Genomic DNA, 8,059 nt, shown 5'->3' on the forward strand with positions numbered 1-8,059 from the left:
AAATTATACTAAATAATCATTTCCAAAGATGGAAAAGCTTCTTTAAAAATAATTGCCGTTTTTCGCTTGTACAACCCGTGATTTGTTTTCTGTCCGGTAATGACTGTTGCGCTTGAGAAGAGAATCACTTTTTATACCACAAGTGACCGCTATCATTAAAAGGAAGTGAAGCGTTATAAAAATAGGCTAGCTGGTAATAAACATTAACAATCATTGCCTCAAAGAAAAAATGAATTGGGCTCGGCCGGGATTTGAACTCCGAACCTCTCGCCCCCTAAGCGAGAATCGTACCTCCAGACCAACGAGCCTTTTTTTTCTTTATTGCCTGACTTCGGCACAATACACAAAACCACTTACAGGGCACAATGAGCATTCATTAATACAACAATCAGCCAGGTGGCTTGTGGCGTCGTCATGCTAAAATTCGCTTAGGGCCACTAATGGCTCCAATCTTGCTAGCCACTCGGGAGCTTCAGGAGCAAGTTTCTGAATTTCAATATATCTATTCATGCCTTCCCGAAAATAGATCCGTGCTGGCCTTGCGTCAGGATCGCAATGGTCCTGCCATTCTCGAGCGCCAAATACAGTGGAGGGCCATTAGCATAATAAGGTCAAATGGCACCCCATCCTCATTCTCTACTGGCAAGTACCTAATACCATGCGAGTCTAATGGAAATTCCTTTTTTAAAGTCCTTTGTAAATTGGGGTAGACCAACGAGCCAGGACTGCCGTAGAAAGGCATGGTGAAGCGTTATAAAGATAGGCTAGCCGGCTAGAAGTCCGTCCTGCGGCATAGGTGCTCTGCATAGGTTCTCTGCAATGAGCATTGATGTGGAGGACTTATATTATTCTTTGCCGCAGGACGGACTTCTAAGGTGTGTGCAAGACTGCATCACTGTAGATAATGATGAACTGGCATTTAATTATGCCTGCGGTATATCGGTTGCTAGTTTCTTGGAGCTGTTATCCTTTTACCTTAGTTCCACTTTCGTCTGCTGGCAATGTCAGCACGTACATCCAGAAGTCAGGGGTATGCATTGGGTCGCAGGTCGTTCCTGTGCTCAGCGACATTTTTCTGTCTAAAGTTGGCGCCGCATTGAAGCCAGGTTTGGATGCCATCGGTATAGTAGCGTTTCGCTACGTTGATGACTACCTTATTTTCTTGGATAAGGATGATTTCGATAGTTTGGCGCAAGATGTGTTACGAATGCTCAAAGAGCAAGGTCAGGGCCTGTCTTTTACGTATGAGTTTTCTAAAGATCACCATGTATAGTTTCTGGATTTGGACCTGTGCTTTGAAGACAATCACGTGTGTTGGAGCTACAGCCCCAGGTCAGGGAAGCCTCGTCTTTTACGTATGAGTTTTCTAAAGATCACCATATATAGTTTCTGGATTTGGACCTGTGCTTTGAAGACAATCACGTGTGTTGGAGTTACAGCCCCAGGCAGGGAAGCCTCTCCTTAGCTTTGAATCGGGCCACTCGAGGTTTCTAAAGGTAGGGTTGGAGGTCGCATGCATCAAGTCCGCATTACATAAATCTTGCCATCACCGTGTTGAAGATGCATTTTCACAACAAATTTCGAAGTTGTTGGCGGCAGGCTTTCCAACTGTCCATCTCGCTCGTCTGTCAGAACGTGTTTTAACACGGTCGAGGAAGAGCAAAACGGGGCAGGGTGATGTTGGTGTGGCGACGCGGCGAAAGAAGGTGACTGCCATACCTTACCTCCACGGCGTTTCGCACCGACTTAAGAAACTGGCGGCAAGGTACGACGTTGACGTTGTATTTACAGCGAGAAACAAGCTAGGAGGCTTGTGCGCCAGAGTTACAAAGGGGCTCGACAGTGTAGCTCGTGATAGTCTTCGTTGTGCAGTGTCACATAAGAAAAAGTTCACCACCTGCAGAAAGAATGTGGTCTACCGCGTTCCGCTCAATTGTGGCCGGTGCTACTACGGGCAGACAGGCAGATGTCTAAATGTGCGCCTGACGGAGCACTCTAATTCTCTGGAAGGGAAGGCGAGTTCTAATCTGGCGCTACATGTGCAATCCCGAGAGTGTAAGTCGGTGCATGACCCATCCCTTTGTGCGCCTGATTTCAATAGTACAGGTGTAGTTTACAGCAATGGTAATCAACTCTGCAGAGAGTTGGTTGAAGCATTTTACGTTGCTAAAGCCGAGGAGAAGTGTGTGGCTAAGGCGTCGGTTAGCCTTCATTGTAAGGAATTTGATCTTTTAGAAAAGTCGTTAGTTAGGCCTTGACTTTGAATTGGTTTTGAATTTTCTTCTTCATCTCCTTTCCAATTTCCTGCCATTCCAACGGTTGGGTTGTGTGCGTGCTTTTCGGAAGGAGTCTTCGTTGTTTTCTTCTGATCATTAAACATTCAGTTGCTAGTCCAGCCTTGTTCTGTCCTCTTCTTTCCTGTGTCTCGTCCTTTGGCTGGTTAAGTAGGATTGCACACAGCCGCCTAGCAGTATAACCACTTTCTGACAGTTTATATGTGCCTCAAAGCGTTCAAAGAGGGATCGCCACTCCATGTCAATATTCGGCGCATATACACAGATAACGCGGCACTGTAATTCGACAAAGACTACATCAGCCACTACGAGGCGCCCACTGTCACATGAAAACACCGACTGCACGGTGATGCCAAAGCTTTTCCGTATAAATATGGCGCAACCACCTGGTCCACCAATCGCGTGAGAAATACAAACATCAAAATGAGCTTAAAAATTGGACACCATTCGGTCCGTGAGCTCCTGGCTCTCAATTTTTGTCTTTTGAACTCCCACTATATGCAAGACATTATCTAACAGAAGGCGACTCAGCTGACATTGCTGTCTTCTTGCTCCAAGGCCCCGTATGTTTAACGTCGCTACCCGTAGCGCTCTTTCGATACTAGCCGCCATGGCTACACAATAGAATGGTGCCCGTTACAACAGCCCGAGGGTGTGTGCTCATGATACATTAGTGATAAACACGTCAACGGACAGCAAAAAAATTAAATGAAAATAAATCCGCCCGTGCAAAAACGACAATCAAAGTAACCTTGACGCCCCTTTCCTGGTACAAATACAAACAACCAACCGCTTAGGGTGACTGCCATGGCGTTTACGGATACCCCCAACCACCTAAGCAATCCAGAACACGCTTACGGAGGCGGTTTGCCCGCCTGCCCAGTTTTGACCGGTATGTTAGGTCGCGGCTTCAAGGTATGTCTCCGCATACCTATGGCTTTGGTCGGCGGCTCGTCTCCACCTCCACCGTCCTCCTGCTTCTCTACGCTGAGTGTCTTCTCATGTGGTCGCTTCCCCACCGGCGGGCAGGCTGAACTTGTAGGGATTTCCATAACCTCATGTTCTGAAGAGCCGGGAGGCGGCTCAGAACCCACTGAGGTTTTCAACTCGGTGCTCGCAACGGTGGAAGAGTCCTGTGAGGGAGGTCGTTGGTGCTCTGCCGCGACCGCTTCAGCTCCGGGCAGCTCCTGCTGCGGCAGTGGTACCGCTGCCTTTCCGGCGCCCTCCGCTGTTAGACGTGCCGCCGATGCTGCCTCCTCCGTGTCCACCTCGTCCATGAGTAGGTTTGAGGCGTCTTCTCTGGTTGTCGTTCCTGCTACGTTGGCATATGTCCGTTCGCATTGGCTGCTCTCATGACCAAATCGTCTGCACGCACTGCACTTTTGAATGCGACAGTCACGACGAATGTGGTCCGTGCCGTGGCACCGAAGACAGAATGGAGCCCTGCCTGGCACGACCACGAGGGCCAACTCGCCGGCGACGCTCACCTGTGTGGCAGGTCGTCGAGCTTCACGCCCGGCTGCAACTTCAAGGCGACCAGTCTTGCAGTTGAACCATTATCAGGCACGCCATGCATACGCCAACGCTCTCGGCCGACGTCTGCGACCTTCCCGAATGGCGCGAAGGCAACCCGTACGTCTTCGTCTGGAATGCTGTGCAGCAGCCAATGTACTTTCATGCGAACGTCCTGGTTGTTAGGGTCAATCACAATACATCGGCACTTTTTGACTTGAAGCTCACCCTTGTCGACTATCATTTTTACCGCTTCTTCGTCCTTGAAAGTCACCGCCCATACATGGCTCATGCGGTAGGCTCCGTGGGCAATCACATCCGGCAAGAGCGATAACTTGGCGAGCGCGTAGCGGAATCCTTCCGCCCTGTACGGCCGGGCCCTAACATCACAGTGTAAAAAAACCGTGTTCAAAACTGAACGCCCTGATGGCAAACTAGGCAAAACAACTTGGCATTCGTTGTCCGAGGCAGTATTTCTGTTACCGTGGCCCTGCTAGACCGCTGAAGCGCTCCTGTGGAGCCCTGCATCCTGCGTCCGTTCACTAGCGTGGCCGGAAGCAGAATCCCCCCTAGACTAACGAGCCAGGACTGCCGTAGAAAAGCAGGGTGAAGCGTTATAAAAATAGGCTAGCTGGTAATAAACAGTGCCATTCATTGGTACTCAAGACAAGAAAATTGGGCTCGTCCGGGATTTGAACCCGGGACCTCTCGCACCCTAAGCGAGAATCATACCCCTAGACCAACGAGCCAGGACTGCCGGCGAAAAGCCACTCCTCACTTTTCACCAGGTGAAGGAAGCAGCCTGATAATAAACCTAGATTAGCGTAGTGTGACCTAGCGAATATTCTTGTTTAATATAGTGGGGCCGTTTTCATTTGAATACAGCCTTGAAAACATGGCAGTAAATATGTTTTTACAAGCTTTATTTTTCAGTTGTTCGAAACTCACTTAAAAGGCTCCATGTCGGCAAACGAAGCATTAACATTCACTGTCCGTTGCGCTCAGAAATGTAAAATAGATACGTAAATGCATCGTTAAATTCTATGTGTTGATTAATTTACATGCTGCTTTACATGCGAAAATGTCTTTAGGAGACGGAGCGAGCGACACACGCAAAACGAAGCACTAACAATGCAAAAAAAGAACACATGACACGTGTCATGTGGTTACAAGTCAGATGCAAACAACTCAAAAGATGCGAATGAAGAAAAGAACGCGCATAAAAATAGATGTTCGTATTATATCGTAAAGAATTTAGCGCGTCGAAAGCACAGCGCTGAACCAACGAGGCCTGGTTTTGGTTATTTTAAAATGCGTTCCTACGAGGTTGTGTCTTGCTGTAGTCACTGTGTATATTTTCTTTACTGTTGTGCTGTTATCACTGCAGAAGTTGCGCTGACGCCATCTTGACTGATAAGCTATGAAGCTGGGAAACAGATTACTTTAACGCATAAGTGAAAATATTCTCCTGACGCAAAAAAACCTCCGCAGCATATATGTGTAAACCAAGGTCTCTGAGAAATTCGAAGGGCTTTGACATTGCTAGGAAGCTTTTTTTCGCTAAAGTTATTAAGGGTAATTACTTTGGTCAGATCAATAATAAGGCATAAATGTTATGGAAAAGATGGGAGGGTGTTGGGGGAAAACTCTCGTGGTTTTGGCATGAAAAGATCTCGATTTGTTGCTCCGAGACAACAGGCATTCGCTAAGAGCCACCACGATGTATGGATGGATGGAATATAGTAAAGTCCCCGTTGAAAGGGGGTGGTAGCAGTTGATATCATGCTAAGTTTTTCCCCTATATCTTAATTATTGTATTAGATTGGTTAACTATACTATCATTCTATTTATTGAACTTTTGTTTCTAAATTACTAACATTAGGTCACTTTTATGCTTTAAAGCCACCAATGTCCCCATGGTTTTTTGCTAGCATTCACCGCAGGTTCATTCACCCCGCCACTGGTATCTTTGAACTCCAGAGCTTCAAAAAGAGTGACTGCGCCTGCATTTTCTTCCGGATGGATACCATATTACATTCGAGTATAATATGGTCAATTAGTTCTGTGGATTTACCGCATACTGCACATATGTCATCTTCATTGTTAAATTTCTTTTCGTAGCTGCGTGTTCTAAGGCACCCTGATCTAGATTCAGAAAGTAGGGCACTGCCTCTTGAGTTATCAAAGAAAGCTTTCTTCCTGGTCTGCCTTTTTGACTTTTGTTATAGTTCCACACTCTGTTTATTTTCCATAGATTTAATCTGATGTTTACCTTCTGTGTTTTTCACCTGTTGCTTAACTCTCTTCATTGCTTCATCCTTGTGACCAGCATACTTACTGGTTAGTTTCCCAGTTCTTTTCTTTCATTGTGAGTCAACGCTTTTTAGATATAGATGTTTAAATACTTTAGCTACCCATCTGGCATTGTCCAATTTCCTCAGGAGTTCCTCATATAATATTTTACTTTGAGCTTCCCGTACTTAGAAAGATGCCCAGCCCATAGCTCCCTGTACCGCCTCATTTGTGAATTTGCCATGGGTACGCAGTGCTAATCGTCGGACGGGTCTCTGATTTGTTTCTAATATGGACTGTACCTCTAATGTTTGGCATAAACCCGCATTTCCTAAAATAAGCCCGGGAACCATAATTCCTTTTCAAATACCCCTCAAAACCTCAAACCTGCTGTATCCCCGCAATGCCCTATGCTTCATTATTCCGGCATTTCTTCGCCCTTTGACCTTAAGTGATTTCTCATGCTTTTTAATGTATGCTAATCCTTCGTATACCCATACCCCGAGATATTTATATTATGCCACTCTGGGTATTTCATGGCTTAGTATTTTAAGACCCTGATCAGTTGAGCCGTTGAAAATCATTAGACCCGACTTAACTGCACTAAAACGGAAGCCGAGAACGTCCTCTTCGTCTCCGCAATACTTAACTAGAGTTTGTAATTCTTCCACACTCTCAGCTAGCAGCCCAATATCGTCTGCATTCAATGAACCTGGGAGGCGCTGTTCTACCGCTTTTCCGCCTAATCTATATGACAGGTAAAAACTTAAGTTACCTTCTTGTATCCTCCGTTCCATATTTACCATATAAAGCATGAACAGCAGCGGTGATAAAGGACAACCTTGTCTTAATCCTTTACATACCTTGACAGCTTCTGTACTTCTTATCCCTTCCCATGTAATGTCTACTTTGTTATCCCGGTATATTTCGTGCAGGAATTCTGTGATCTCATGACCGATACCTTCCTCTTTCAATATGTTCCACAGCAGTTCCCTGTTTACGTTGTCGTAAGCCCTGTTTGGGTCCAGGAAGGCCAAATAAAAAGGTCCATTTTCCACTCTACATATTTCAATGCATTGGGTAAGCACGAGCAGGCTATCATCTAAGCGCCTACCATTTCTAAAGCCGTTCTGAAGTTCTCCAAGTATCCTGTTACTTTCTACCCATGCTTGTATTCTTATCTTCACCGCGTGCATGGTCAGCCTGTATATAACAGATGTTACGGTAATCAACCTGTAGCATTTTATACGCATCCTTTCTCCTTCCCCTTAATAAATCAAAATCATTTTACTCGTCCGCGAGCTGTCTGGAATTTGCGTATTCGTTACGACTGTTTCTAAAGTTTTCAGCGTTTCCTTACTTCTTGGACCAAGTTCACTAATCCAGCTTGATAGAAATTCCATCTATTCCTGTAGATGTGTTTTTAGAAATCATGTTTTCTGCCTTTTTTCAGTCTATATTGGTCAGGTCTAAGCTGCTTTGTATTCGGCTTCTGTATTCTGCTAAGGATAGTATTGCAGGATCGCTCCGGCACAGATGGTGTAGCAGACTGGGTAGCGTATCACTAAACCAAAATCATCACAAAAGTAAATAAGCGAATAATAGATCTTCCGACAACGATTTATGCCATAGATGTTATAATTCTATGTTGATTTACTTTACAGAGAAAATGTAAATGCGGGGCATAGTTTTTTGAAGGTGGAGCAGTGTATGACATGGAGGAGATGATGTCCTGCTCCTCTTTATTTGCAGGAAACTTCACGGTTCATACAATCAACCCGCAGCTACACTCCCTCTGAACAAACTCCTGTATTAAAGGATCCTGTGATTAATTCTGGCTGTTTTAGGGAGTGTTTTCGTCTGAATAGTACAGCCAGTACAATAATGCGTGTCAAGTGGTATCGTCAGGCGACGCTGCGTAATTTAGATGTCGGTGTGATGTTTTATACACCAACTTCTTA

At 45.5% G+C, this 8,059-nt stretch overlaps 1 non-coding gene across 1 annotated transcript; it reads right to left on the reverse strand.

Annotated features, from left to right (window-relative positions):
- Positions 1-4,483: 4,483 nt before the first annotated feature.
- Positions 4,484-4,555, reverse strand: TRNAP-AGG (transfer RNA proline (anticodon AGG)). The gene has a single exon. It is a non-coding gene; the product is annotated as a tRNA-Pro (tRNA).
- Between the last annotated feature and the right edge of the window lie 3,504 nt (positions 4,556-8,059).

The sequence above is a fragment of the Amblyomma maculatum genome, chromosome 10 (genome assembly GCF_055883805.1).
Source record: "Amblyomma maculatum isolate TAMU_Amacu chromosome 10, ASM5588380v1, whole genome shotgun sequence".
In the NCBI taxonomy this organism is placed as follows: Eukaryota; Metazoa; Arthropoda; class Arachnida; order Ixodida; family Ixodidae; genus Amblyomma; species Amblyomma maculatum.